The sequence below is a fragment of the Hordeum vulgare genome, chromosome 4H, assembly GCF_904849725.1.
Source record: "Hordeum vulgare subsp. vulgare chromosome 4H, MorexV3_pseudomolecules_assembly, whole genome shotgun sequence".
NCBI classification, from domain to species: Eukaryota; Viridiplantae; Streptophyta; class Magnoliopsida; order Poales; family Poaceae; genus Hordeum; species Hordeum vulgare.
Genome location: NC_058521.1, coordinates 239,086,568 through 239,111,104, shown reverse-complemented (window position 1 = coordinate 239,111,104; position 24,537 = coordinate 239,086,568).

Below are 24,537 nucleotides of genomic sequence, written 5' to 3'. Positions count from 1 at the left end.
TTCCTGTTCATCACCCAGATGAAACAGACCTGACACAACTTCTAGGCATAGCAAGCATAGCAGGTATAAACACATCACAGCTCAAACATCAACCAAGTATGCTAGGTTGCATGGTTTGGCAATTTACTGTGACAATGACAGGTCATGCAAAGGAATAGGATCAGCTACCGAAGTAAAGCATTTGAAATAGTTTATCCTAATGCAATAAGTGGGAGAAGGAGCAAGAACATGTGATGATATCGGGATAATCAAAAGGGTGCTTCCCTTGTTGCTCAGTAGAGAGGTAATATCCGTCAGTCGGATATTCACTCGTATCCGGAAGGGCGGGGCCTACCGAATAACAACCACAATTAATAGTAATCATATGCAACAATCATGATGCATGAACATGGCATGAAATGAGACACTGACATGTGGTTCCATCTCTCTTAAATACCTATTTAAGTTCAAACTTAACTAATCTATGGCCAGAGTCACTGACTAGTGGGTCCCACTAGTCAGGTTTGACTTTCAAATGGCGGAGGGCATTTACTAATATCAATTAGTTAAGTTCAAATATTATTATTATTATTACAAATCTCAATTAGTCAGGGGGCTGGCCCCACTTGCCAGTTACTCCGGGGAGTCAACCCCACCGGCGGTGGGGTCAAACCCACCGGCGGCGAGGCTCCGACGACCACCAGAACGGTAGAGGGCGTCGGGATTCTGATTCTGGCGACCAAACGAGTGGCGGAGGGGCTCAAACGATCGGCCACTCGACCGTGAGCAAGATGGAACAAGCCTCTGGGACTGAGATGACCGGAATCAACGCCGGCGACGAGCTCGGCGGCTGCCGGAGCTCGGCCATCGTCGAGGTCATCGAAATCGAGGGCAAAACGCGCGGGGTTGGGCTCCTAGAGCATCTATGGGACGAGCTCGAACTGTTGTAGGCCTCGGGTGGACCAAGCGGTCACCGTAGGGTCACCGACGACGAGCTAAAACGGTGGTCCTCGTCGGGCTCCGGTGAAACTGGGCCTAGAGCTCGGGAAAGAGAGGGGAAGATGGGGGGAAACACTGGAGAGCTCACTTCGGTGTCGAGGGGCGGCTCGGGCAGGCACTGGATCCGACAAATCGAAGGTGGCTTGCCGGCGGCCAAAGGTGGAAGATGACGGTGACGAGGGTGATGCAGGGCTCGGGGGCTCTTCTCCTTTGGTAGGGACGACCAGCTCGACGAGGCGGAGCGAACGGCGCACTCAGAGGCGAGGGAGGACGGCACGAGCGATGGCTAGCTCGAGCTGGAGCTCGCAACAATGGCAACAGAGAGAGAGAGAGACGCAGCGGGAGAGTGAGGAGGGGAGATGATGGGAACGAGTCCAGGGTGGCTTATCCTCCCTCTCCATCTCATCGGGGCGAGCTAGGCACGTACATAGGTGCGTGGGCGCGCCGGGAGAAGCGGCGGCCAGCTCCTGCTCCGACTCGCGAAGGAGAAAGACGACAGAATGGGAGTGGGCTTGGGCCAGGTAAGCGAGGTATAGCTCTTTTCATTTTTTCTTTCTTTTCCAGTTTTCGGTTTTATCATGTCTGATTTAGTTTTTTTAGCTTTGACTGCATACTATTTCTAAAATAGTTTGATAAATGCTGGGGTGTTATTTGGAATATTTCCAAACACATATAGAAGTTTTAACATTTTATGAAAAACTGAATTATTTGAAATCAATATATAATTGATTTCAGTGAATTTTAAGTTTAAAATAAAATGCCAAAAGCATTTTGAAAACATATTTCACCTTTGATATTTTTCTTTCAAGAATTATCATAAAAGATGAACTTTTATGATGGCCATTTTGGGTTCATTGATTTGCCACCAAATTTGAATTGTTTTTGAAAATAGAGTTGCTAGGGTTTGCTTTTGTTTTCATTTCTTTGCGTTTGATTTCATTTCATTTCTTGGATGCAATGAAAAAGACATGAGAACAAAATTGCTAAACTATATTGGGGATTCAGGGATGTGACACCACTGAAGCAAATCACTTATGCTTATAAAGGTAAAAGCAAGGTGTTGGGACTTGGTAAAGTGGCTATCTCTAAGGATCGGCACATGGACAAGGTCATGCTTGACGAATCCCTTGGGTTTAACCTCATGTCAGTCTCAATGCTTTGTGATCTTGATATGATTGTCATCTTTGGAAAATATAGATGTCTAGTCATCATGAAATCTGAAAAATCCAAAGTCTTCGAAGGCTTTAGGAGAGGATACTTGTACAGTGTTGATTTTCCCATAGGTCCTCAACCAGCCACGTGTTTACTAGCAAAAACCTAAGAAGGCTGGCTATGGCATCGTCGACTTGGTCACGCAGCCTTGAGGAATTTGTACACACTGGAGAAGAAGAAGCACGTCATTGGCCTCGTATCGTTCAAACTCCTCAAGGGCCATCTCTGCGGTGCCTATGAGTCTGGAAAAATGACTGCATCTAAACACCCCTCGGACACTATCATGACTACTACTCGTTCGTTTGAATTACTTCACATGGATCTATTTGGACCTACTCATTATGCTACTCTAACCAATGCAACATCTTTATATGGCTTTGTCATCGTTTATCTCGCTACACTTGGGTACACATCATTCTATATAAAACTGAAGTGCAGGAAGTCTTCAAACTATTTTTCTCAAGGGCCTCGATGAACTTTGGCGTCAAGATCAAATATATTAGGAGTGATAATGGCACATAATTCAAAAATACAGGTCTTGATGATTATCTTGATGAACTTGGTATTACTCATGAATTATTTGCTCATTATACTCCTCAACAGAATGGGTTCGTTTAACGTAAGAACATGACTCTGGTTGAAATGGCACACACCATGCTTCAAGAATATCAGACACCTCGTCGCTTTTGGCCTGAAGCAATCAACACTGCTTGCCACATCATCAACAGGGTATATCTTCATAAGTTCCTCAAGAAAACCTCATATGAACTCCTCACTGACAAGAATCCCAATGTAAGTTATTTCAATGTCTTCGGTGCAAGATGTTGGATTGGAGATCCTCACCATAGCTCAAAGTTTGCACCTAAAGCACATGAGGGTTTTATGCTTGGTTATGGAAAGGACTCGCACACCTACACAGTCTTCAACACCCATCGCAACAAGGTTGTTCAGACTATAGATGTGTCGTTCGGTGAAACTAACGGCTCTTGAAGAGAGCAACTCACTCATGTGCCATATAAATTGACTCCTGAGGAAACTATTAACCACAAGGCTACTAAAGATAACATTCCTACTGAGGAACAACCCATTATTGAAGAAGTCGTCCCCAACACTGATGAAATTCAAGCTGGTGCACCTGAGGAAAATGCTATAGATCAAATTCCGCAGCCCAACCAAAGTCTTCAACCGGCTCATGAAAGGATTGCAAATGAACTAGAACTTGACAAAATCCTCGATGACATCAATGCGCTAGTTCCCCTCACTCGCTCAAAAGCTTCACATTTAGTTAACTTTTATGGTCATTCCTCTTTTGTGTTTATCACAGGACCGTCAGAAGTTGCTGAATCCTTCATGGAACCTGAGTGGATTCAAGCCATGCAAGATTAACTTATTTAGTTCAAGCTGAATAACATATGGAAACTTGTCAAAAGACCAGATCCTCGCAAACACAATATCATCAGCACCAAGCGGATCTACCGAAACAAGCAAGATGAGGATGGTCGGCTTGTGATGAAAAAGGCATGGCTTGTAGCCCAAGGCTACACACAGGTTGACGGAATTGACTTTGATGAAACTTTTGCACCTCTAGCTAGACTTGAAGCTATTCTAATATTACTTGCTTATGCTAACCATCACAATATTACTCTATATAAAATGGATGTCAAAAGTGCATTCCTCAATGGTAAGCTTGAGGAAGAAGTATATGTTGCTCAGCCCCCAGGTTTTGAAGACCCGAAACATCCTGAGAATGTTTTCAGACTCAAAAAGGACCTCTATGGTGTCAAGCACGCCCCTCGGGCGTGGTATGATACACTGAAGGAATTCCTCATGAAGAAAGGCTTCAAACCCGCTTCACTTGATCCTACTCTTTTCACAAAATACTATGACAATGAACTATTCGTCTGCCAAATATATGTCGACGACATTATTTCCGGTTGTACTCACAAACGTTACAGTGATGAATTTGCCTACATGTTGGGTGAGGAATATCAAATGTCTACGATGGGGGATCTGAAATTCTTCATAGGTCTGCAAATTCTTCAACAATGCAATGGCATCTTCATATGTCAATAGAAATACCTCAAGGATGTTTTGAGTAAATTTGGCATGCATGAATGCAAAGGCGTTAAGATTCCTATTCCTACCAATGGTCACCTCTCCACTGACGAAAAAGGAATATATTTCGATCAGCAGGTATATCGTTCTATGATTGGCTCTTTATTGTACCTATGTGCTTCTAGGCCAGTTATTATGCTTAGTGCTTGCATGTGTGCACGTTTGCAAGCAAAACCGAAGGAATCACACCATAAGGCTGTGAAACATATTCTTCGATATCTAGCTCACACACCAATACTAGGATTATGGTACCCCAAGGGCTCAAATCTTCACCTCGTCGGATATTCCGATTCTGATTATGCTGGTGACCGTGTGGATCACTAGTCAACATCAGGCACATGTCATTTCCTCGGATGATCCTTAGTATGTTGGTCCTCAAAGAAGCAGAACTACGTATCACTCTCCACTGTGAAGCTGAATACATTGCTGCTGAAGCTTGATGTGCTCAACTGCTTTGGTTGAAGCAAACCCTCGGAGATTACGGCATCAACATAAAGAATGTGCCTCTCTATCTCCTACAACCCAGTACAACACTCGAAGACCAAGCACATCCAGATTCGTCATCATTTTTTCCGTGATAATGTACTCAAGCACAATCTGATCATCGACCATGTGAAGACTGACGACCACTAGCAGATATCTTCAAAAAGCCCTTGGATGAGAGAAGATTTTGGAAGTTGCAATGTGAGCTAAATATCTTGGAATCATCAAATGTATTGTAAACATGCACACATCCTAACACTTATGGAAAAATTGATGACTTAGATGTGCAACACACAAAGTAATGATTTTCTTCAATCAATGAAGAATATCACTCTATCTGTGAAGAAATTAATGAAGAATTTGGTTCTAAGGGCCCTACGACAATTGTACGTGGCGCCTCAAATCATCATTCTTATACGGTGGGTGAGGCCACCACCAAACTTTGAAATTCTTCAAGTCGGAAATCCTTCAAAGTTGAAATTCTTCAATCTGAGACTTTTCACAAATTCCTCAAAATTTTCAAAGGCTTCAAAGTCTTCAAATTCTTCAAAATTTTATACGATGATCTTCATTGACTATGTATATTATAATGAGCTTTAAATGTCCTCAACAGCATTCACTTATTGCTAAGTCTTCAATTTGGTATTTCTTCTAAGTGAATGTGATCGGACCCGACTCCCCTCTATGCTAAGCTCAACCTAGTCTATTCTCAATTCTTCATATGCGTTATGTTTGACACTCGTTCAAAATCCTCATTGAGTCCTTGTCAGCTGAGGACTTTGCAATAAAATCCTCAGAAATTCAAAAAATTCTTTTAACATTACCACAGTAACCGCACCCACTACTCACGATAGGATAACCATGATCTCCACCCCTTCGATCAAGGGTAGCACGTGTTATGCGGAGACAAAGGGGCAAGAGTGGTTTCATCTGATGTTTTTTGCTTCAGACCATTTTCACCTGAGCTATAAATAGCCCCTTACCCCCTTAGTCAAAAACTCTTCCTCCCTCTCGACTCCTCTGCTCGACCTGAAAACCTAGCGGCGTCGCTAGCATCCTCGTCGCTGGTGAGGAACAACTTCACTGCCTCGACCTCGCCATCTCCGGACTCACGCCGACTGCAGAACATCTTCCTCCTCCACCGCCGTAGCTGTCTTCAGTCGCCGAGTTAGGGCACTGAAGATCTGAGGCGAAGAACTTCCGTTTTTACCTCCCCAGTTCATCGTGTTCTTCATACTGGGTAATCGGTTATTCTCTTTGAATTCGTGAAATCGGTTTTTCCTTAGAGAATCTCTCAGTTGTGTACACCCATGTGTAGGACATTTGACGAAGTTCACTAAGCCCTTAAATTCTTCACGATATTCCTCAATTGTGTAAATTTTTGAATTTGTACAACTCTGGAACCCAAGATCAGAATTCTTAGTCAAATTCCTCAACACACTGGTCAAATTCCTCAACTTAATTTCAATTTCATCAAATCTGAGAATGCATATGACCTCTCCAAATTCTTCGCACGTATAGTCTGTTCACAGCTACAAATGTCAGTTGATGAATTACTAGGTTCTCATCAACTTAACTCATTTGCAGCATTTCCTGAAAAACATTACGCGTGTCCTCAAATTCCTCAGCAAAAACCTCAAGTGAAGAAAATAGAGGACGACAGAAAACAGAAGGGTGGCAAGAAACTGGAACAGAACACTGGTTTTGAGATCCTTAGGAGATATATGGTGAGTACTGCACGCCAGATGAAGAAATTCATGGAGAAGAGACTATGGCAAAACGCAAAATAAGGTTTCAAAAGATTGAACACAAATGGGCTAAGGACTGGAAGGAATATAGGCATGTCACTCCACAATATGCAAAGAAGTTTGCCCTCGAACATTCTTCCGAAAGATTCCCACAGGGAGACCAACAAGCAGCAAATCCTTGAAGTGTAGCCCCAATTGAGGAGTATCGTGCTGAAAAAGACAAGTATTTGTGTGAGCTTTAGGAGAAGGAAAAAGTTGTTGTCACAAAGTTTAATGAGGATTTAGCTGCTGCAGCAACTGCTCCCACTTCTTCTGCTGCTGAGGCTTCTGCTACAGAACAACCTCAGAAGAAGGTCCTGATGAAGAAACCAGGTCTCAAGGCAAAACAATCAACCGCACTGTCAAAAGAGCATATTCCTCAGAAAGTAGGAAGAACTCCCAAGTCCTCAAGTACAACAAATTCTTCACCTGCTCTGCAATCAAAACTTAGTAAGCATCAAACAGAAAATCCAAGTTCCTCGGTACCATCTGCCTCGGCTTCAGCTCCAAAATCTTCACCTAGTCTATCGAAAATAAAGACGACTGCTGGTAGAGGTACAAGGCCAAGCCGAAGCAATTTTTTCAACATTCCTTCTACATCAGAAGGAAGTGAATAATATGATGATGAAACTCTTCAAGCCATCATTAGAAACAAGCAAGAAAGGGTTGCACAACCACTCGCAACAACATTCCCCTCGCAGTTGATCCCAAAGTACTGCTGAACTTCATCGACCTTTGGTATGAGGATTCAAACACACCAATCGATGACTCGAAACTTCCATCAGGACTTAGTCACATGGTTACTTCATTCATCAATGAGGCGAAATGGAAGGATCGGCAAGCCAAAAAAGCTAGGGTTGCGAAGGTTAAAAGGGAAAAGTACTTGAAGCAAAACATCTTTAACCCGACGCCTGAGAAACTTGTTTCAACTCTGGCAGAATTAAAAACCCTCACTGACAACTACACAAGTCTTCATGCAGACCGTAAGGGTGTCAAAGTGAGGTTTGTCCAAGCTGCGACTTATGCAATTGATGAATACAACAAAAGGGTTGCTGTTCCAAAGCAACCAAAAAATCTGCAGCCAAGATATACTGTGCAACAGGCTGATGAAGATGAAATTACTCAGAATATTACAGTTGAAAAATCTGCGAGGCCTGACACTACTAATATAATGCTTGATGAAAATGCTCATTCACCAAAGTCTTCAAAGGTGAAGAAAGTGACTCTTCCGTCTGCATCAGACGTGAAGAAAACAAAATGCGCTCAGAAGGAAGCTAAGAAGAGAAAGGCCTCAACACCTTCAAAGTCTTCGTAGGCAAAACGCATAAAGACTCTGCCTACTACATCATCAGCTCGATTGGATGCAACTCCCCTCAATGTGGCACCGTCATATATGATTGTTCCATTTGGCGAAGAGCACATCATTACAGAACAGGATGAGGAAATGGATGACCATCATTCTGCTGCATCCACGCCAATTGATGAGGAATTTCAGGTAGATCAAATTACTCAAGTCTCAACACCTCCTCCTCAAAACCCAGAAATGACTACTGAAGAAAAGGAGGGTGATGAAGACATTGGCTGCCGCACACCTGTTATCCATGATGAGCTTTTAGAAAAGGCACACCCAAACTCGCCAATAACCACTCAAATTCCTCAAACACCTGCTACCACTGAAATTCTGACTGTCTTGATGAAAAGATCACATATGTGAAATCAGCACCTGACCAAGACTCAGCTGCATCAGCTGAAGAAATTGAGAAGGAAACTACTGCACCAGAAACTGCATCTGCTCCCTTGGAACAACAAATTCCTCAAGTTGAAGAACAAGCCACTAATGATAATGTCTTATCACAGAATAAGCATACAACTGATGAAACTGCAATTGTAGTTGCAAATCTTGAAACTCCAATTGTGGTTGCCAGAAATCATCAAGATGATCAACAACCTAATCTTCAACCAAAGCCTTATCAGACCTTCTCAAAGAGGCCAAAGTTTCTCAAGGAAGATTTCTATGATGAACATCATTTCTTCACTAGAGAAAACCCTTACGATTGGCTTCGTATCAAGCACAGAAAGTTCCGGACCAGAACTCAACTAAATTATTATGCCTCTATGCTTTGTGGAAGAAGGAAGATATTTCATCACACCCACATTCCACATTGTGACATGGAGGAAATTCCTTGCTTCACCCCAGTACTGAGTGTTCTTCACGAAGCAGGGCTACTGCAATTCTGCACAGATATCAGTGACTGGAATACCGACATTATTCTTTAGTTCTATGGCACACTACATATCTCTGGTGACCCCAAAAACATCAACTCTTGGGTCTTGGACTGGATGACATAGCACACTCACTACAAAGCTCCAGCCATAGAATTGCTTCGAGCTCTTCCTATCTCAATTCCATCAGAAGATGTAGTCAAACTATATGATGAATGAGAACTGCCAAATAAGCTCATGGAAGTGCTCAGGAAAACTTTGGCTCCGGGCCAACCTCCAAGGACCAGATTCCTCGTGAAGGAATTGAAATATGTGCCCAGAACTGTCTACATAATTTTGGCATATTCCATCACACATATCAAAGGGCATGATAAGGAAGAAGATGTTGTAGGCATCATGAAGAATATCATGTTCAACATCATTCACGGAATCCAAATGAACCTTCACGATTTCTTCTTGAGGAGTTTGGCTGATAATGCTTTGTCACCATCTGAGCTCAAAATTTATGCGCCTTGGATCATGAAATTAATCATAAACAGATTAGTCATCAACTACCAAGACGACTTTTAGAATCGCCTTGGTTATCTATCGCCACTCAAAGTCATCAACACATCTTTTGAACCAGTTGAAGGAAAAGGCAAGTCAGTGATTGATGAAGGAAATCGGTCCCTGGATGGTCAATTTTGCAAGGCTGCCTCCTATTCCTCATATGATGACACTGCCACTCAAGAACCTCCAAGCCCAATTGCCCCAAGGATGATGACTAACAAAGAGCTTCTCCTCAGTCTTCACCAGAAAGACGATCATAATCACAAGTTGGTCAAACGCCAGTTTGGCTCCATTGTGAAAACCCTCAACGAGACTCAAAATGGTGTGAAGAAAATTCACTATTATCTTCATGAGGTATTCGATCGCACTTGGGCCATTCCGTCTCACTTGAAGACTTCACATGAACTTGAAGAATTGGAATTCTCTCGCGACTTTCACTGGTCATGGCCACCGAAGAAGAAACTCAAGTCTATTCCAGTTACAGACTTGGTGGACAACATATTTTCTTCATCCCGCACTGCTGATCAGATGAAGAACTCAAGGATACTGCAACTGGCCCAACAAGGAAGTCTGACTCGAAGACTTCTCCCGCCTCTTCCTCAACACAAAAGTGAAATTCTTCATGAGCGTTAGTCCTTAGTTTCGTACCTTTTTCGTCACATGATGACAAAGGGGGAGAAATCTGAGAGTTATTCTTCAAGCTGAATTAATTTATGGACTTACAAACTTTATTAAGTTACAACCTCTTGGTTCTTCTGAAGTTTTTCATGTAGTGAGTTGTAACTTAAGCCCGATGGTGTTCTGACACTTTTTAATGTTTTTTCTCGCATGCTTATTCCTCAAGATAATTCATGCATGCATGTTGAAATCCGTCAGACACCATTTTTCATCATGAATTTTTAGTTCCTCATAATATATGTCAAATGCATGCATGAATTACAATATACAGGGGGAGATCAACATGATATATATCATCAATGTGCATCTACTGTTCAAAGAAAATTCCTCAAAACATGCACATCTTCAAGGGGATTTTATCTGTATCTTGATTTCAAATTCCTCAAACTCTGTACTTACATTTCATATTACTATCCCCGTTGAAAACATAACCTACTTGTCATCAACCACTAAAAAGGGGGAGATTGTCAGTGCATCTAGTGCCCCTTAGTGATTTTGGTGGTTTGAAAACTTATAGGTTAAGATACTGATATGTTTGTGAGTGTACATGGGCTCTATAAGTCGCTGAGGAGTTTGAGTTATTCGATGAAAATCGACCCCTAAAAATGTATGTCATCGGGTGAAGACTTTGGTCATTCCTTGAAGACTTTGATCGCGAAGAAATTGATATTCCTCATGAAGATATTGAAGATGAGGAATTTGGTGTGTCCTGAAGAAAACACTCCGAAGACTTTGAAGCTTGAAGATTTACTCTTTATTTTCCATTTTCTTTACAATTGAGTCATAAGAACACCATACTATTAAAGGGGGTCGAGGTAAAACTATGGAACGAATTTCCTCTTGATGCTCAACCCAAACCTACATCTACCAAAGCCTCAAAGTGAGGAATATGAGACACATGAGGACTTTCACAGTTGAAAGTTCCGAGCGTTTCCGCGCCACGCGCCACCTATAACAGATCTTATCCACCCAACGGTCATATTATTGAAGGGCATTTATGTCAAATCATTTCGGGATGCTCCAAGGTTATAAATAGCTGCCCCCACAACCACTAGCTGGTTGGCTGCTCCGACAGAAAGTGACACTAGTCACTTAGAGCAACCCAAATTCCTCACAGTCTTCGAGCGAAAATCATCAAGTGCGGAAATACCCCAAACACCAAACCTAAACCAAAACCCAAGTGATTGAGCATCACTGAAGAAGTTATTCGTGTGTGGAACTGACGCTTATTACCTTTGAGGACTATGCATCCTTCAGACGGTTAGGTGTCATGGTCTAGAGCATCCAGCAGTCAATTGTGGATCGCCGGGTGACCTACTTGGTGATGGGTTGGAAGTCTTCCCTAATGACTTACTACGAGTGCTGGGCGAGGACTATGTGTCCTTAGCTCAAGGAGAATATGGTAGGGACTGTGTGTTCTTTGGTTTCAATACCAAGCCGCTCCAAACCACACCTACAATTGTCACAGTAGTTGGAACTGAGTCATCAACAACTATCTTCATCAAGCTCCAGGTTCTATTTCTTCAACTCTCTTATTTCCTCAGTTGTATGTTGAAGACTTTCATCCGTACTGTTTGAAGAATTTGGCTGAAGACTATCTCTGAATTTCCTCGACCTCAAATTCTTCACCTTAGTTAATCTTCACCTGCTTATCCTATACTTGTGACCTGTGCAAACCGAATCTCTGAAATCTTGCTGAGTACTTAGCAGTAGACGTTTTTGTGCTCCTATATTTAGCAGTAGACGTTTTTGTGCTCCTGATTAAGTTCTATTTCCACTGCACTCAGTTCATGACCGACGACTTTCCTCACTAGGAATTTCCTCAGTGATGAAATTGTAAAAATCACCTATTCACCCCCCTCTAGTCGATATAACGCACTTTCGGTAGTTACTCCTGGTCTTGAGGCCATGGGAGAAATCATATTGCAAGTAGTCACGTGAAGTTGATATTCGTTTGCTATTTTGATGATATGAATGTTTTGATTCCCTTAGTGGTGTTATGTGAATGTTGATTACATAAAAGTGCACCATCTTTGGGCCTAAGTGAATGCATTCTGGAGTTGTAATTAGAGGGTGGGTTGCGAGAGTGACAGAAACTTAAACCATAGTCTATGCACTACTTCGTAAGGGACTGATTGGGATCCCTATGTTTAACGCTATGGTTAGAATTTAATCTTAATACTCTTCTCGTAGTTTTGGATGCTTGCGGGAGGGTTAATTATAAGTGGATGGTTTGTTCAAGTAAGACTAGAACCCAAGCACCAGTCCACCCACGTATCAAATTATCAAAATACCGAACGCAAATTAACCGAACATGACGAAAGTGACTAGATGAAATTGTTCTCAAAAATTATTTGCCTATCATAAGAAATTGTTCTATCGTGTCCTTTCCCACTAAAGGATAGGTCTACCTTGTTGCACCTATTTTTACTATTTGTATGTGTCACTTGCTACACTTATCATGTTATCAAAGAACTAGTTACCACTATTTTATTCCTTGCAGAAATTACCTAGCTGAAAACCGCTTATCATTTCCTTCCACTCCTCGTTGGGTTCGATACTCTTACTTATCGAAAGGACTACGATTAACCCCCTATACTTGTGCGTCATCAGCAGCTTCCCTGCTGGGCCGACCCAGCGGTTACCTTGTGCTCTGTCCGCAGTTTGGGCCCATTAGCGAATTCCTTTTCCATTTTCTTTTCCATAAAGAATAAAAAATTCCTAGGAGACTCATATCTAATCGAAAGTAGGTGATTCAAATTTCTACGAGCTTCTAAAAATATAACCTATCCAAATATGTGCATTGCACTTGTTTCCAAATATATTTTCTGTACTGTTCAAATTCAAATTCGAATTTGAATCAAAACCCCTTTCTAAATTCCTAGAGGGCTAACATCAACTCCACATGGAGTGATTCAAACTCCTAGATGTCTATAATCCGTGTCCTATTTTTTAGCCTTAGTAAATATTTTTGTCATGCATTATTTCTATTGGACTAAATAAATAGCCCCATTTCCACTAATTCCATCTTATTTAATCTCTTGGTAATTCATACCATCTCTAAATCTATTGAAACCACTTCCAAAGGTCTTCTAAAATCATGCCCTATTAAATGAGTGTCTCCACTCATTTATTAGAAAATATTTTCTGTAAGTGCATCTAGTGCCCCTTAGTGATTTTGGTGGTTTGAAGACATATAGGTTAAGTATCTAATGTGTTTATAAGTGTACACAGGATCTATAAGTCATTGAGGAGTTTGAGATATTTGAAGAATATCGACCCCTAAAAATATATGTCTTCAGTTGAAGGAATGGGTCTGAAGCTGAAGAAATGAATCGCGAAGAATCTGCGATGAAATTGATATTCCTCATGAAGATATTGATATTGAGAAGATCGGTGCTTCCTGAAGAAAATCGTTGTGAAGAAATTGAAGCGTGAAGATTTTGTCTTTCTGTTTTACTTTCTTCGCATTTGATGAATAGGAACACCGTACTGTTAAAGGGGGTCAAAGTAACACTATGGAATGGATTTCCTCATGATGCTCAACCCAAGCCAAATCCTACCAAAAGCCTCAAATGAGGAATATGAGTGACATGTGGACTCTCACAGTTGAGAGTCCCGACCGTTTCGATAAGCCATGCCAAGTCACTGATCTTATCCACTCCAACGGTCATATTATTTAAGGGCATTAATGTCAAATCATGTCGGGATGCTCCCAGGCTATAAATAGCCGCCCCCCACAACCACTAGCTGGTTGGCTGCTCCGCTAGAAACTGACACTTGTCATAAGAGCAACCCAATTCCTCAGAGCTTTCGAGAGTAAATCATCAGTGAGGAAATACACCACCCACCGAAACCACAAACCAAATCTAGTGATTGAGCATCACTAAAGAAGTTGTTCCTGTGTGGGACTGAAGCCTTTTACCTTTGAGGACTGTGCATCCTCCAGACGATTAGGCGTCATGGTCTAGAGCAATCCAACAGTCAATTGTGGATCGCCGGGTGACCGAGTTTGTGAGGGTTTGGAAGTCTGCCATGAAGACTTACCACGAGTGTTGGGCGAGGACGGTGTGTCCTTAGCTCAAGGAGAATACGGTAGGGACTGTGTGTCCCGGGACTGGGTGTCCTTTGGTTTCAATACCAAGCCGCTCCAAACCAGATGTACAACTGTCACAACAGTTGGAACTGGGTCATCAACAACAGTCTTCACCAAGAATCGGGTTCTAATTCCTCAACTCTTTACTTTATCTGTATTATGTGTTGATGACTTTCACTGTGACTGTTTGATGAATTTGCTGAAGACTTTCTCTGAATTTCCTCAACCCCAAATTCTTCACTTGAGTAAATCATCATCTGTATTCTGCGTGCCTGCTTGCTGTGCAATCTGTTTTCATAATCTTCACTCTGCAATACTGCTGCTGTGAACAGTTGCACAACTGATCCTTAACTGTTTCCGCTGTAAGTTAGTCATCAGTGAGGAATTTCCTCAAAAGGAATTTCCTCAGTGATGAAATTCTAAAAATCTCCTATTCACCCCCCCTCTAGTTGATATAACGCACTTTCAATTGGTATTAGAGCAAGGTACTCCCTTGTTCTGTGTGATTTTGGTTTAACCACCTGGAGTTTTAGTTATGTCGACTGCAGGCATGTTTAAGGTGACTGCAGCATGTCCTACCTACGAGGGAAAGAACTTTCCCTTCTGGAAGAACAAAATGCAAATGCATCTACAAGCTATAGACAATGATCTCTGGTATATTGTGGAAAATGGTGTCCCCATCATTTCTGCCAGTGTCACTGCAGATGATGTGAAGAAATTCAAGCAACTCGATTCTCAAGCGAAGAACATCATCTGTGGTCATCTGAGCCATGGCAAGTTTGGAAGAGTAAGTGCCTTAGGCTCTGCAACACTGATCTGGGAGAGACTGTGCAAGGTAAATGAAGGAGTATCAACCCAACGCGACTCTCGTGTTAATATTCTTCGCAATCTCTTCAATCGCTTCAGGAGACATGACAATGAAAGCTGTCAAGACACCTTTGATCGCCTCACTGACATATCAAATGAACTGCAAGCACCGGGAGCTCGAGACATCACTGATCACGAAGTTGTGAAGAAACTGCTGAGATCTTTGGATTCTTCATTTGACACTTTAGTTCTGATGATTCAAGAAAGACCGGACTACAAGATGCTAGATCCTGCTGATATCCTCGAAAGACTAAATACTCATGAATTCCAGCTAGATGAAAAGAGAGATCTATATGGACAAAGTTATTCCAGACCACGTGCACTGAAGGCAAAAGCAATTTCCTCATCTGAAGAAGAAGACACAGATGGCAGCAGTTGTGACCCTGAAGAATTTGGTCAGGAACTTGCAATGCTTGTGAGGAAATTCCAGAGATTTACACGACGAAGCCAGTTCGGTAAATCATCAAGAAGAGACATGAGGAAATCAGAATCTGCATCTGAGGACTACAAGAGACGGACCTGTCACAAGTGCAAGAAATCAGGTCATTACATTGCTGATTGTCCTCGCTGGGGAAAGGAATCAAAGAAGAAGAAATACAAGGATGACAGTTCTGATGACTCAAAGAACAAAAAGAAATCTTCAAAATCCTCATCTTCAAAGTCCTCCTCACACAAGAAGACTAGCTTCAGAAAGGCTCGGGCACTTATTGGCAAGGAAATGGATTCCGAGGCAGAATCAGAAGAATGTGATGATGAAGAAGGCTCTGGAGAAGATTCAGAATCCGGACAGGCTAGTCTTGCACTAGCAACCAATTTCGTCAGCAAGTCAATCTTCAATCATGAAGAAAATGAGTGCACCATCCATACTGATGACTATGCTGATGACTTCGCTCCAACCTATTGTTTCATGGCAAAAAGGTTCAAAGGTATCACATAATGCCTCCTCATCTGATTCAAGTGACTGTGAACATGATGATTACAAAAAACCCAGTTACAGTAAACTTGCCATCATTGCCACTAAACAACAAACTGCTCTGGAAAAGCTTCAAAAACTGCTAGACAAAAGTGATGATCTGTTCAATGATGAAATGAATCTTAATCAAATCTTTGCTGATGACATGAAAAATCTTCAGTCTAGATTTGATATTCTTCAGGATCGTTATGATACACTCCTCACTGATCATGAGAAGCTTTCCTACGAGTTTCTTCAAAGGAAGCTTGATCTTGAGAAGCTGAGGATGTCTTATGATGATCTTCGTACTGAAAATGATTCATTACTAGCTCAACAGATTAGCGGTAGTCAAGTTGAATTTATTCCTCCATGTCTTAAATGCATTGATCGTGAAACTGCTAATTCTTCACCAGAATCTTCAAATGCTACCACTGCTACAAATTCTTCAACTGCACCTGTTGTGTCTATTTCCTCACTTGAGGAAAACACAAATGTCACTGATGAAAATGCAGGGTTGAAGGAATTGTACTTGACAGGCATGTACAAAATCCTCAAAGGACATCAAATCCTTTGTGATGTGCTCAAAAAGCAGATCTTGAACAAGAACCCGAGGAAAGAAGGAATTGCCTTTGAGAGGAAACTGAATGCTGATGGATCTTATTAGAAACCTGAGCAGTATCCCAAAACCTCATGGGTTGCTGCTACTGGGCCTCCTTTTGATCCATCTAATCTAACTGGCTTCTCATGTGAATTATCCTATTCCTCTGATGAGTCATTTGATTCCAACTATAAACTGTTCAAAAATCAATCTGGTGAAGTATTTGCTCGATATGTTGGAACTATCTGCAGGAATGGCCCTCCTCTGAGGAAAATCTGGGTTCCCAAAAATTGTCTTGAAAATCTTCAAGTAAATGTCCTCATGACATCACCTCTGAAGAATCTGAACCCCAGATCAAATTCCTTAGGAGGACCAAAGTCTTCAAGAGGATCAAAATCCTCAACTGGTCAAAACTATGCTCATACCCGTGCTTATGCGTCTAACATGCAGGGAAACTACATGATTATGAGCGCTATTCTTCAAATTATTATGTTCATAAATCCTTAAACCAGTTCTCTGCATACTCATATGAGTACTTTAACCCCCCTACTGTTAAGAGAAGTGCATTAGCTTCAATGCAACCTTTCTCATATGGTGCTCGCAGGATGTTGAACGCTTTGCCACCCCTTCAGATGTGGGTGGTGAAGAAATCAAACTAATCACTTCTGCAGGCCAGGTCTCCAGATGAAAATCATCATCTGAAGAATTTGCTGGAGACCTGAGAAAATGCTTGATAGGACGCAAGCTAATGATTGATGAAATGGAAATATTTCACACGTCCTTACATTTCTGTTATGATGAAATTAGTATCATATTCTTCAAACTTGAAGCGTATGAGATGGTAAGCTGTACTAATTCATCTGCAGGATGACAAACCCAAAAATACTGAGTGGGTTCTCGATAGTGGCTGCACACATCACATGACTGGTGATAAAAGCCTAGTGATGAATATGCCACTAACTCCATCACCTCTGAAGCAAATCACATATGCTGATTAAGGTAAAAGCAAGGTATTGGGACTTGGCAAAGTAGCTATTTCTAAGGATAGGCATATGGACAAAGTGATGCTTGTTGAATCCCTTGGTTTTAACCTCATGTCAGTCTCGATGCTTTGTGATCTTGATATGATTGTTATATTTGGTAGATATAGATGTGTAGTTATCATGGAATCTGACAGATCCAAAGTCTTCGAAGGTGTAAGAAGAGGGGATTTGTACATTGTTGACTTCTCTACAGGTCCTCAACCAGCCACTTGCTTACTAGCAAAAACCTCAGAAGGATGGCTGTGGCACAGAAGACTAGGTCATGCAGGCATGAGGAATTTGCACACACTTGCAAAGAAGAAGCATGTCATTGGCATTGAATCAGTCAAATTCCTCAAGGATCATCTCTGTGGTGCTTGTGAATCTGGGAAAATGACCAGATCCAAGCATCCCTCCAAAACCATCATGACCACTACCCGACCATTTGAATTGCTTCATATGGATTTGTTTGGACCTACTCACTATGCAACACTAACCAATGCAGCATCTCTATATGGCTTTGTCATAGTTGATGATTATTCCAGATACACTTGGGTGCATATCATAGTGTATAAAACTGAAGTGCAGGAAATCTTCAAACGATTCTCTTCAAGGGCCTCGACGAACTTCGGCATCAAGATCAAACATATTAGGAATGATAATGGAACCGAGTTCAAAAACACTGGTCTTGATGATTATCTTGATGAACTTGGTATTACTCACGAATTGTTTGCTCCTTATACTCCTCAGCAGAATGGTGTCGTCGAAAGAAAGAACAGGACTCTGGTTGAAATGGCAAGAACTATGCTTGAAGAATATCAGACTCCTCGTCACTTCTGGCCTGAAGCAATCAACACTGCATGTCATATCATCAACAGGGTATATCTTCACAAATTCCTCAAGAAAACCTCATATGAACTCCTCACTAACAAGAAACCCAATGTTAGTTATTTCAAAGTCTTCGGTGCAAAATGCTGGATTAGAGATCCTCATCATAGCTCAAAATTTGCACCTAAGGCACATGAAGGTTTTATGCTCGGTTACGGAAAGGACTCGCACACCTACAGAGTCTTCAACAACTATCACAACAAAGTTGTTGAGACTGTAGATGTGCGGTTCGATGAAACTAATGGCTCGCAAAGAGAGCAATTGCCTTCTGATCCAGATAAACTGTCCCCTGAGGAAGCGATAAAGCTTAAGCCTACTGAAGACATTGTCCCCACTGAGGAAATTGGTGAAGAAACCATTCCCATCGCTGATGAAAACCAAGAAGATGCTCCTGAGGAAATTGCAACAGCACCACTTCCTCAGCCCAGACAAAATCCTCAACCAGCTCATCCGAGGATTGCAAATGAAGTAGACCTTGACAAAATCCAGAACGACATCAACGCGCCAGGTCCTCTCACTCGCTCAAAAGCTTCACACTTAGTTAACTTTTGTGGGCATTTTTCTTTTGTATCTATCACAGAACCCTCAAAAGTAGCTGAGGCTTTTCTGGAACCGGAGTGGATCCAAGCCATGCAAGACGAACTTCTCCAATTCAAGCTGAATGACGTATGGGAGCTCGTCAAACGACCAGATCCTCGCAAGCATAACATCATCGGCACCAAGTGGATTTTCCGAAACTAGCAAGATGAGGACGGTCAAGTGGTGAGGAACAAGGCATGACTAGTAGCCCAAGGCTACACCCAGGTTGAAGGAATAGATTTCGATGAAACTTTTGCACCTGTTGCTAGACTTGAAGCCATTCGAATTTTTACTTGCTTATGCTAATCAGCATAACATCATCTTATATCAAATGGATGTGAAAAGTGCATTCCTCAATGGTAATCTTGAGGAAGAAGTATATGTTGCTCGGCCCCCAGGTTTTGAGGATCCAAAGAATCCAGACAAAGTCTTCAGACTCAAAAAGGCTCTGTATGGCCTCAAGCAAGCCCCTCGGGCATGGTATGATACATTGAAGGAATTCCTCATGAAGAAAGGCTTCAAACCTGGTTCACTCGATCCAACTCTTTTCACAAAATCTTATGATAATGAGCTGTTTGTATGTCAAATATATGTTGATGATATCATATTTGGCTGTACTGACAAAAGATACAGTGATGAATTTGCTTATATGATGAGTGAAGAATATCAGATGTCTATGATGGGGGAGTTGAAATTCTTCTTAGGTCTTCAAATTCGTCAACAAAGCAATGGAATCTTCATATCACAGGAGAAATACCTCAAGGATGTTCTGAGGAAATTCGACATGCATGAATGCAAAGGTGCCAAGACTCCAATGCCTACCAACGGTCACCTCGGCACTGATGAAAGTGGTAAAGATTTCGATCAGCAGGTCTACCGTTCTATGATTGGTTCTTTATTGTATCTATGTGCATCTAGGCCAGACATAATGCTTAGTGTTTGCATGTGTGCATGTTTTCAAGCAAAACCGAAGGAATCACACCATAAGGCTGTGAAACATATTCTTCGATACTTAGCTCACACACCAACACTAGGATTATGGTATCCCAAGGGCTCCAATCTTCATTTGGTAGGGTATTCTGATTCAGACTATGCTGGTGATCGTGTGGATCGCAAGTCAACATCTGGCACATGCCATTTCCTCGGAAGATCACTTGTTTGCTGGTCCTCAAAGAAGCAGAACTGCGTATCACTCTCAACTGCCGAAGCTGAGTACATTGCTGCTGGTTCTTGCTGTGCTCAATTACTACGGATGAAGCAAACCCTCAAGGACTACGGCATCAACATGAAGAATGTGCCTCTATACTGTGACAATGAGAGTGCTATCAAGATTGCCTACAACCCAGTACAGCACTCGAAGACCAAGAACATCCAGATTCGTCATCATTTTCTTCGGGACAATGTCCTCAAGGGAAATATCCTCATCGACCATGTGAAGACTGATGATCAACTGGCTGATATGTTCACTAAGCCCTTGGATGAGAAAAGGTTTTCCAAGTTGCGGTGTGAGCTAAATATCTTAGAGTCTTCAAATGTTTTGTAAAAACATGCACACATCCTAACACTTATGCAAAGTTGATGACTTAGATGTGCAACACATGATGAAACGATTTTCTTCAACCAATGAAGAAAATCACTCTGAATGTGAAGAAATTAACGAAGAAATTGATTCTCAGGGCCCTACGACAATGGTAAGCGGCGTCTGTAATCAACATTCTTATATGGTGGGCAACGCCACCGCCCAATGTGAAATTCTTCAAGTTGATTTTCTTCAAATGATCAAATTCCTCACAATACATTTTTCATCAAAACAGCTGTTCTTAATTGTGATGATCTATTGCAAAATCTTCAAAAACACTTGATGACTTTCATTTGCCTAGGTAGACTGTGATTTCTAGTCCTCAACAGCATTCACTTATTGCTATTTCTTCAAGTTGATGTTTCTGCTAAGTGAATGTGATCGGACCCTATTTTCCCCTCTATGCTATACTTATCCAGTCTATTCAATTCTTCATATGCGTTCTACTTGAAACTTTGTTCAAAATCCTCACCGCATCCTTGTCAGCTCATGATTTTGTAATGAAAATCCTCAAATCTTCGAAAAAATATTTTCTTCAAAGGAACAGTAACTGAACCCCCACTTCCCACGATTGGATAGCCACGATCTCCACCATCTCCACCGCATCGTACGGGAGCTACACGTGTCCTGCGGAGACGTAGAGGCAAGGGCCATTCGGTCCGAAACTTTCGCGCCAAATAGTAACTTTCGGGCTATAAATATGTCCTTAACCCCCTCGGTATCATCTTCTTCGCCTCATCGCTCTCCTGCCACAGCACACCGAACCCTAGCGCCACAGCTGGTAGTCCTGTCGCCGGCAAGGAAGAGCTTCACTGCCTCAACCTTCTCGCCGCCAGGATCACGCCGGAGACGGAACATCTACGTCCGCCGCCGCCGTAGACGTCCTCTGCTGCCAAGTTAGGGTGCATTGGACACTTGACCGAAGAACCTCTCCAACACCACCTTTTTCTGTTCTTCGTTCGCACCTTCCAGGGTAATTATATCCCATTTTTACAACAGATTAGATCTAAAATTTTACCTCTCCCTTGTGAAATTTGTTTTTCTTCAAGATACGATGCGCACATGATTCCTCACACACTATCCATCACCACAATCATTGATGAACTACCTAAGCATCTAAGATTTTCACGAGATTCCTCAATTGTGCGAATTTTCGGATCTGTACAACTCTGGAACCCAAGAACAGAATGCTTAAGCAAATTCCTCAACCACTGGTTATATTCCTCAAACTGTCAAACCTTTCCTTTTTCTTCAAATTTGAGAACGCATATGACTTCTCCAAATTCCTCGCAATTGTACTCTGTTCACAGGTACACACATGTCAGCTGATGAATCTCTCGGTTCTCATCACATTAACTCATTTGCAGCATTTCTGGAAGAAACTCTTCAAGGCTCATCAGAATCCTCAAGAGTTCAAAATCCTCAGATAGTTCCTCGTCTGAAGAAAATGGAGGAAGAAAGGAAACAGAGGGGAGGAAAGAAACTGGAGCAGAACACAGCTGTGGACATTCCTGATGACATATACCTGGACTATTGCACGCCTGATGATGAACCTGAGACTATGCCTAAAAGAAAGATTAGGCTGCAGAAAATTGAACGCAGATGGGCAAAGGAGTGGAAGGAGTACAGGTTTGTGACTCCAAAGTATGCGAAGAAATTCGCCTTGAAGCCTCCTGGCAAAAGGGCCCCACTTGAGGATCATCAAGTTTCTCATCCCTCAAGTCTCATGACACTTGATGACTACCCAGAGGAAAAAGAAAGGCATCTGGCCAAGCTCAAGAAGCAAGTAGAAACAGCAGTAAAGAAATTTCATGAATCTTCAGCTGCTGCCTCCGGTGCTGCTCATTCTTCAGCAGCAGAAACCTGAGGCTCCGAGATTCCTCAACCAAAGTCTGTGCCAGCAAAGGCAAAAGCTTCAAAACCCCAAGAAAAGTTTGCACAGGCTTCTGTCACCAAACCCTCAGCTCCAAAACCCTCGGTTCCAAAACCGTCCACGCCAAAACCCTCAGCACCAATCGCATCCACACCAAAGTCCTCAGCTCCACCTCCAAAGCCAGTATAAAAGAAAGTCGTGAAGACTACGACTGCCAGCTCCAGCTCCTCACTCCCAGCTGCAACTAGCTCGGAGACAAAGTCTTCAACTCCCCATGTGAAGACTTTGGCTACTACTGAACCTGCACCTCTGCCCAGCCCAAGCAAAATCATCACAGTCCCGTCTGCATCAGAGGGAAGTGAAGAATATGATGATGAAACTCTGGAAGCCATCATCAGGAACAAACAAGAAAGGGTAGCACAAGCATCAGGCAGTGCTATTCCTCTGGCGATGGATCCCAAGGTCCTCCTCGATTTCATCAACGTGTGGTATGAAGACCCAAACACACCCATTGATGATTTGAAACTTCCTCCTGGTGTAAGCCACATGGTGGCTACTTTCATAAACGAAGCCAAGTGGAAGGAACAGAAGGCCAAGCAGGCAAAGATTGCAAAGACCAGAAAGGAGAAATTCCTCAGGCAAAATGTTCTCAAACTGACGCCTGAAGCATTGGTGTCCACCCAGGCAGAACTCCAAGTCCTAACTGACAAGTGTGAGAAACTGTCAGACCGCACAAGCATCAAACGCAATTTCATCAAGCTAGCCACTAGTGTTGTTGATGACTACAACAGATGTCACCCCCCACCAGCACCAACTCCTCAGCCCCTGGTTGAACAGCCAGAAGATGCATCTCCTGTTGAGGAGGAAATTCCTCAAGCTGAGGAACAACACCAAGAGCGCCGTGCTGATGAGCCGGCCATTGAAGAGATCATCACTGAGACCGCTCCTGATGAAACTGCTACTGATCCAGCTGTTTCACCAAAGCAGGCTGATGACTCTCTTCCAGCTGGTTCCTCACTACCAGCTGAAGAATCTGTTGAGAAATCACCTTCACCAAAAACTTCAAAGGTGAAGAGGTTAATCCCGTCTGCATCAGACGCGAAAAAGACAAGGGCTGCTGAGAAGGAAGCGAAGAAGAGAAAAGCTTCCTCAGCAGAAGAAAAGATTGAGGCAAAACGCCTCAAGGAAACTGAAGAATCTGCCCCACTGGACCTGGTGCCTCTTAATGTTGCACCATCATTTGAAATGGTCCTCGTTGGTGACCACACTACGAGGGCAGATGAGGAAAGAAAGGATGCTGTCTCTGAGGAGCATACTGATGAGGAAATACAGATTGATGACAGTCCTCAACCTCATATTCCTCAGAAAGAGACTACTGAAGCCTCAGCTGCAGCAGCTGATGAATCTGCTTCTGCCACAAAGTCAGCTGATGAAAATCAAGCTGAAGAAAATGTCCAGTCTGAGCAGGCTCCTCCCACTGAACAGGATGATCAAACTCCTCAAGCTGAGAAGGATGAAGAAATTCCTCAACCTGATGCTCACCTAGAACAAGAAATTCCTCATCATGAGGAAACTGCTGAAGAAAATGTTCCCGCCCCTGACAATGAATTCATTGTCCTCAACCCAGAATCTGCCATGGTTGTTTCCCCTCCCATTCCTCAGCACAATCTCAATCCAGTTCAGCGCCTGCCATTCTCGAAGAGGCCAACGTTTCAGAAAGAGAATTTCTTTGAGGAACGCATGTATTTCATCGGCGAGAATCCTTATGACAGGCCTCAAATGAGGCATCTGAAGTTTTGGACAAGGACTCAGATGAACTACTATGCCTCTGTGCTCTGTGGCCGCAACAAGATATTCCAACACAGGCACATTCCTCATGATGAACTTGAAGAGATTCCCTGCATGGAACCAGTCCTCAGTGTACTACAAGATGCAGGTTTGCTCCCTATGTGCTCAGACATATCAGATTGGAATAGTGAGCTAATTCTTCAGTTCTATTCAACTCTGCACATCTCGGGCAATGCTGATGACATCAACACTTGGGTGTTCGACTGGATG